Raw genomic sequence first — 7566 nt, forward strand, 5'->3', positions numbered from 1 at the left:
GGTTAACTGCATCTTTAAATTCTGTGGTTGTATTTATACTGATAAACTAGATAAATTAAGGTTATCAACAGATTAAAAACTACAGCAAAACTTCTACATAGATTTATGTAATTGAATGGAATTAGTGTTTTCCCACAGTACCTTCTGTTGTAACGTGTGCTGTTTCTCTGGAAGTACCCGGGAGGACTTGAGGTCTTTCCACTTCAAGGGTAGCCACAGCTTGCTTTCGAGAAAATTTCCTTAATATTGCTAAAACTGGGAATGCATTCACAGGTAGAGTTATGTCAGCTTCACAACAAACAAACAGAGGAAACTGATAATAGTTGAGGGTTTGTACATATGATCATATTTCGTTTTAAGTAAGTCACTGTAATTAGAATGGTGCTGTAGGAAGATTACTGAGTTTAGTGTACAATTAATTATACATCAAGTGACGATGTACATAAAGTCTACTATGTACCACATGAGGTTGTAGGCAAATTAATTCAGGAGGGACAATAGAGAAAGAGGCACAACATGATTATTTATGTTGATTTGGTGCCAGATAGGCAGCATTCAAATCCCATTTAGAGCATCACTACTCAGAGACATTCCTGCAATCCCTCTGTGATTACACTGTTGCACCAATAAACTTGAAGTTTCATAGTGAGGCACAGGAACTTTATTGGTGTACAAGATAGGTATATAATGTTAAATCATAAGGAAAAGCACATGACTGCCCAAGTCCTCTGTGGTGTTGTGAAATGTGAGGATAGTTCCACTAGACAGGACAGACCAAATCCAGAGCACAAACTGACTGTTATATAGTGCAGTGCCCAGTGGTTGTTTGCTTAGCTTCACTTTGCTGTGCTTTGCTTCGCTTTGCTTTGCTTTGCTTTGCTTTGCTCTCTCTTTTTTGCCTATCCAGAATATTTTACAGCTTATGGAGAATATATTATATCACTTTAAGTGAGTTTGGAAGGTAAGAAGAATTTATTTCCTCTAGTTTTTTATCCCTGGGTTCTATATTAGTTATATCCATGATGCCCTGTCCAAATACCCTGACAGAAATAACCAAAAAAAAAAAAAATAGATGCTTGGCATTTGATCTCTGACTCAATATACGAATTTCTAAGTTGTAGAAGGGCTCTGAACCAGTAAATAGATCATTTCTCCAGTGTCTTCAGCCTGTCAGGTTGCTCTCATCCAGTGATTCTGACCAACTACTCACACTGAGAGGCAACTCATGTCTTCTGTGATGACTCAGACTCCAAGTCATTCTGAATCAAGTTGTCATGTGAGGAAAGTTGGCCAAACTTGTACAAACCTTCAACATGAATTGACATGAGACATGGCTACACAGGGAATGAGTGTGCACTAGATCTTCTTATTGTTTCCTCATCAAATGAAATATTTTCTTAATTCTTTAAAAAAAACTCCATATAATGTATTTTGATCCTATTCATTCCCACCCAACACCCCAAATCCTCCTGGCTCCATTCCTATCTCTAGACTTCTTACCAACTTCAGATGCTTTTCATTTTATCTTAATAACCTACCAAGTTCAATTAGGGCTAATAATATATTCATGGGCATGTGTCTATCCTGGAATTTGATCAACCTACCAAGGACAAGACTAGTTTCTACAAATTCTCCTCCCATCAATAGTCCTCTTGGGGCCATTTTATTTATTATTAGTAGTAGCATTAGTAGTAGTAGTATTAATTTATTATTATTATCTTTGCCACTTCTATTGATGATGATGATGACATTGATGAAAAGGGCTCTAGCCTAGTCTAGCTTAAAATTCACTATGAAAAAAAGAAGAGGGAGACATTGCAGATGTGGCTGCTATGTTACAATTGTGTCAGTAGGTGGCAGAAAAGAGAAGCTATGTCTACACTCGGGTTTTGATCTATGAACATGTGAATGATTAGTAATCTTACATTTACTGAAAACAGTGAGCCTGAGAGGAGCATGAGTCTAGTGCCCAGCACCAATGCTCAGGCTCAGACAGACTCTGAGAACAGAGAACAAGCTAGAGACTAGCAGAACTCTATGTGGGAAGGCGGGCCTGGATAGGAGGGCGTTGGAGATAGATGACCTTCATATGTGGCCAATCAGGCAGATGGGCAAGAAGCGAGACAGTGATGACCACCAGGCCAGTGCCATGGAGTCTGGACAGGGAGTTAATCTGAGATGACCACCAGTCATGTACTGGGCAGGCTCGGGGGTGCAGACCATGCTCAAGATGACTCCTGCTTAGTGCCATAATATACAAGTGGGACATATACTCCAGGGACCACTCCTGAGATAACTCTAGACACTCAGAGAAACTGGGCTCCACTAAGAGGAGCAAGTAAGTGGTGGGGAAATTGAAGAGAAATGGAAACAGAAGGCTGTGAGTACAAGGAAGAAAGGAACTGGAGACTCAAGGGTAGTCACGAACAGCCTGATGTGAGTATGGTGATGCCACCTGGGAACATGGTGGGATCCTGGTCTGTGATGATGCATTGACCTGCATCATCAGGAATCTGGTACCACCAAAGGCCAGGCAAATGACTCTGGTGTGGGCTACTGCATGGGGGCATGTTGATGGCTAAAGGCTGAGTGAGCCAGTCCTGAGGACAGGAGCATTGGAGAGCTGGCTCTACTCACCTCCCATATAGTGGTGTGGATGAGAGAGAGATACACTCTGACCCTCTCCCTCCTTACCATCTATGGCAGGATGGAGATCTGGCCAAGTTGCCATGAAAGCAGGGGAGCTATCCCTGCCCCACATTCCCTTCAGCATTTCAGAGAGCATATCCTGTACCTTGACTGGATAGCACAGTAGAGCTGCCCCTGCATGAGGGGCTTGCAGTTAAGCTATCCCAGAAGGTATGAATACAGGAAAGCGAGCCCTGCTTTCTTATCTGCTGGGCTGTGGTGTAGAAAAAGGAGAGATGCCACCCTCCCCTCTCTGCTCCTCTGCCATTTATAGCAGGTGGGAGAGCTGCCCCCAACCCAGGTCATAATAGTGGGAGAACAGATCATGTTCCACACTAAATGCAACACTGGGAAGAGGGGGTTTTTCACCCTGCCTGGGCAGCAGGATAAAACTAGTCCTCATTACAGGGGTTGCTAGTGAGCTGGCCCTGGGTGTGTGAGAGTGGGTGATCTGGTAAGCCGGCCAACTAAGATACCTGTCAGGCCTCCAAGACTTTGAATTGGCTCAACCCAACACCTACCCCATTGATCAACTGCTGGTTCTATAGATACAAAACATCAGGAACTCCATGACACAGGGCAACAACAGGGTATCCCAGAAGATATCCAGTATTAGAACCTCAGATAGAGCATCAGAAGCCAGGAGAGTGTTCCAGATCAACAAGCCATTACAGTGAATATTTGTAAGCAAAAACGTATAGACAAAAGGGTATACAGTGGAACACAGTGGGACACACTACAGCTTCCACAGTACTTTTTCCATGTTGCGGGATTATAGCAAGGGTGGAGGGTAGGTACAAGGAGAGGGGAGATAAGTGGGAATGGGGTGAATGATGTGAAATTCACAAAGACCAATAACAAAATTAAAAAAATAAGGATGATCTTGTACTAGACGTTTCTGCAACCAAAACTCTAAATCAAAGATTGCAGATTGTGCAATCATGGGCACACTATATGGAATTATTGAGATGAAACCCATGGTTTTGGATATGATAGGGATGAACTAACCCAATGATGCTACATGTTCTACCTCATAATAGCTCCAATAAACACATCACCTCATTGATGAAAGCCTGATTGTGCAGACAAACAAATGTGGACAAGAGGATGTCTGGTAACACACTTCTCTGATGACTATGTAAAGCCACTGAGAGGACAATAGAAAAGGCAACATAGAATTTAACCACCCATGACAAAGGATCCTTGATGTTCAGAGTCTAGCTGTCTTTTAAGTGTATATTGCTGGATGCTTATATAGGACCGTCACAAAGTCAAGGAAGACAATATTGTGGCTTGAAGGGAAAAGGATCAGAAGCCCTTCTCATCCCTAATTAAGAAGTTATTGTTAGTTTATGGCTTTGGTCTGAGAGAGTTACAGTTTTAATTGAAGATATTGCCCCTAGAATGTCAACCCAAGCATCAGTGGATGCCCCTAAACATGTTTAGCATAAATTGGACTAGAAAGCTTTTTTAATGATATGAATTTAAGAAAAATTGAAAAGGGAGAGTGATTATGTGAACACAGTTATAAGGGATAAATATGAACAAACACATTGCATAAATGTATCAAAATTAATAGAAGTATATTAACAACAAAATACAAAATAAAATGAAATGCCTTTCTGGAATAATGATCCAGCATAAAGCAAGCAAATGAAGACTGGAGTTCTTAGTGGACACTGTGCCTAAACTGTGTGGCTCTTTGTGCCCAAGCTGATGTTATCTAGTCTGCAAAAGCTTTTCTCCAGATCTTACTTGAGTGGGCCATGCTATGAGAAACCCAGTTGTTGGGGAATATCCACCCCTGCTTTTCCATGTAGTGAATTTAATTTTCAGGCTCGGTCGCCTGAAAAGTGGCATGTGCTTCTTTCCCTTTCAGAGCTGTGAGTGTCTGCTGCCTGCTGATTGACACACTACCATGCACTCTGACCTCTGCAGCAGCCAGGCTAGTGTGTGAGATCCCTATCAATTTGCCTTATGGCAGGCAGATACCAATCTCTTTTCCATAGAGATTATTGTGCCCTTGATGGGGTAAGAAGTGTCTCTTGAGAGGTTGAGCTAAGGAGTCCCATAATTATCTCTAAACTCTGATTCATTCATCTGTGAAGGAATATAAATATATAGCCTGGCCTTGCATGGCCCTGGTGAAGTTTGAACACATTTTTGAAGATGACTGTATTAGGATTTCTTAATTTATAACCTTTCTACTCGAATGTGGTTTGGATAATTGGGATCTTTTTTCTTGGTTAAAAAAGCTTTAGATATGCCTTCATGAACAAAATCTCCTTTTAAGTAAAGGAATCACAGTTAAACACAGCAGCCACAGACACATGGCCATTATTTGTGACTTGGAATTTGTGCTTCCTTTAAAAAATGCAAAAATAACATCAACAACAACAACAAAAACAAAAACATCACCAGTAAGCAGCCAAGATCACAGTTCTCCATCACACAAAAAACAAATTGTTACACCATTACCATCTAAAATATATCTTAGAGAGCTATTCCATAATACATACCTGATCTTCTATTCCTAGATTCTACCTGCAATTGGAAGGAAAGAAAATATTTTAAAGCTTAGATCATGTTGAATATTGTCTGCTAAGGTCTTTGGTCCTTCCACTGACATATTCTAGTTGCAGTCAAGACAGAAAAGTGTAGTCAAGTGGAGACTGTTAATGGATCCATTATTCAGTGATGTAACAGAATATCTGGAGTTTGTACTTCATGAAAAAGACAATTTCACACTTTTTGTTTTTTAATTTTAATTTTTTATTATATTCAACACAATATATATTCCTATACCAACAATAAAAATGATGGGCATATTATTAAATGAACATTAAAAGATAACATCTTCTTTGTTTTGTTTTTAGTAGAGTTTAAAATCTTGGCTCTTACTATGGTACAAACCCAAAGTAAAAACCATTTTTAGACATTGGAGCTCATTGTAATAAGGCTGTACTTCAATATCCTTCATGTCTCCAAAGGATTTTACTTCCATAGTAGCTGAGGCTAAGAGTTGACATTTTTGCTGCACCAAGGAATGAATTGCAGGCACCATTATTTGAATAAGGATTTCCTGCTTTGACCATAGTTAAAGCTATTTGACTTGAGTGACTGTCATCATTCTCATCCCACAGGGAACAGGTTACATGCATTTAAGAAATGGTACTTTCACGTATTTTTTTATGCTTCAAAGGCAGATCAGGCAAACCTGTTTGGCCTCTATGGAAGATTCCCTAACCTATATAACACACCACCTGTGAAAACTTGTATTTTTCATTAAGACGTTTTCTGTTTCTGTGGTCCATGGTAGGAATAATTTGAGTATATACCCTGATGTTTGATGTGTTGAAAGAAAGCTCCAAGTGTCCAGTGTGTGCATATTCTATGTTCAGCTGGTGAGACCTTTAAAACATGAGAGGCTTTAAAATGTCATATACCTGATCAGAGTCATGATTTCATTGTGATCCCACTGAACCATAAGGGGACCATTGAAGTAAGTTTTCTGGCTGAGAGCAAGGAAAGGCCTTCTTACCATTTTCACTGGTGCTTTCTCCTTATCCACTGGTAAGGTTGACCTGTCTGGACATTCAGGCACCCAGAGAACTTCTTCCGGATACTTGGGGGACAAGAAGTGACTGTCAGCTCACAGCATTGATTATTGTTTACACTGGGCTTTACTTGATGTGGGTAAAAGTGTATGAATTTAGTTCATGTAACTAAAGCTGATTAACAAGATGGTTCTTCTGCTGCTGGACTGTTTTCCCATAAGGCAAACTAAACATAGGGAAGACCTACAGACAAACTAGGATGTACCTGTTCATGTGGAAAAGGTCTGATTCAGATGTCATACTAAGATTCAACTGCCTTTCAAGTCATATTGTATCTGAGAAGGGTTCTGTTCAGTTCTCTCCCAGTGATCTTGTCAGTCTCATGAGCTTTGTGAGTGAGAAATATTTAGAGAACACAGAAAGACCTCGTATACCCAGGACTAAGGATGGGGACATGGCTAGGATTGGGGCACGCTGTGTGGACAATGTGTTCTAGTATGTAGCATCAACAATAAAGTAACAGGTAGAAGGGATGAGAGGACACCATGAAAATTACCAAACAGGAGGAAGTGGCTAGAGAAGGATAGGGGAAAGAAGTAATAAGAGAAGCAGGGCAGTGGTGGTGCACATCTTTAATCCCAGCACTTGGGAAGCAGAGGCAGGAAGATTTCTGAGTTAAAATCCAGACTAGTCTACAGAGTGAGTTCCACGACAGCCGGTGTTATACAGAGAAACCCTGTCTCGAAAAACCAAAATAAAAATTAAAGAAAAAGAAGAAGAAGAAGAAGAAGAAGAAGAAGAAGAAGAAGAAGAAGAAGAAGAAGAAGAAGAAGAAGAAGAAGAAGAAGAAGAAGAAGAAGAAAAGTAATAAGAGGGAAGTCTGAAAGGGAGGGAGTTAGAAACAGAATCCTGTGTATCAAGCACACATGGTTCACAATCTAGTCAATAGACTGCACGTTAACCCTATAAGCATCACTGAAATTTAGTGGCAAACCAATCTGTAGAATGAGAGAATCTAGGAGAAGCAGGTATTCTTCTGAGGGTTTTAGACTATGAACCTACTGAGGAAGCTACTGTAAAGCATTTTGAGGAAAAAGACTTCTTAGATTAGAACCACATGTACACATAAGAGAAGAGATGTGTCAGACCATGCCAAGAGTGAGACATTTAAGTAGTGACAGCACACAAGACAGGCACATCCTCTGGTCAGAGAGGTGCCTGGAGGGCTGACCCTCAGGAGTCAATGTCCTTTATCTTGAGGAACATAGGCACAAATTTAAGGGAACCCTTGAATCCAGCCTGTGCATCTTGGAGGATGAAC

General features: G+C 40.5%; 1 pseudogene; it reads left to right on the forward strand.

Moving 5' to 3' along the window:
* The first annotated feature begins 1806 nt into the window (after positions 1–1806).
* Positions 1807–1928, forward strand: LOC127690393 (uncharacterized; annotated as a pseudogene).
* Positions 1929–7566: the final 5638 nt, after the last annotated feature.

The sequence above is a fragment of the Apodemus sylvaticus genome, chromosome 7 (genome assembly GCF_947179515.1).
Source record: "Apodemus sylvaticus chromosome 7, mApoSyl1.1, whole genome shotgun sequence".
Taxonomy (NCBI): domain Eukaryota; kingdom Metazoa; phylum Chordata; class Mammalia; order Rodentia; family Muridae; genus Apodemus; species Apodemus sylvaticus.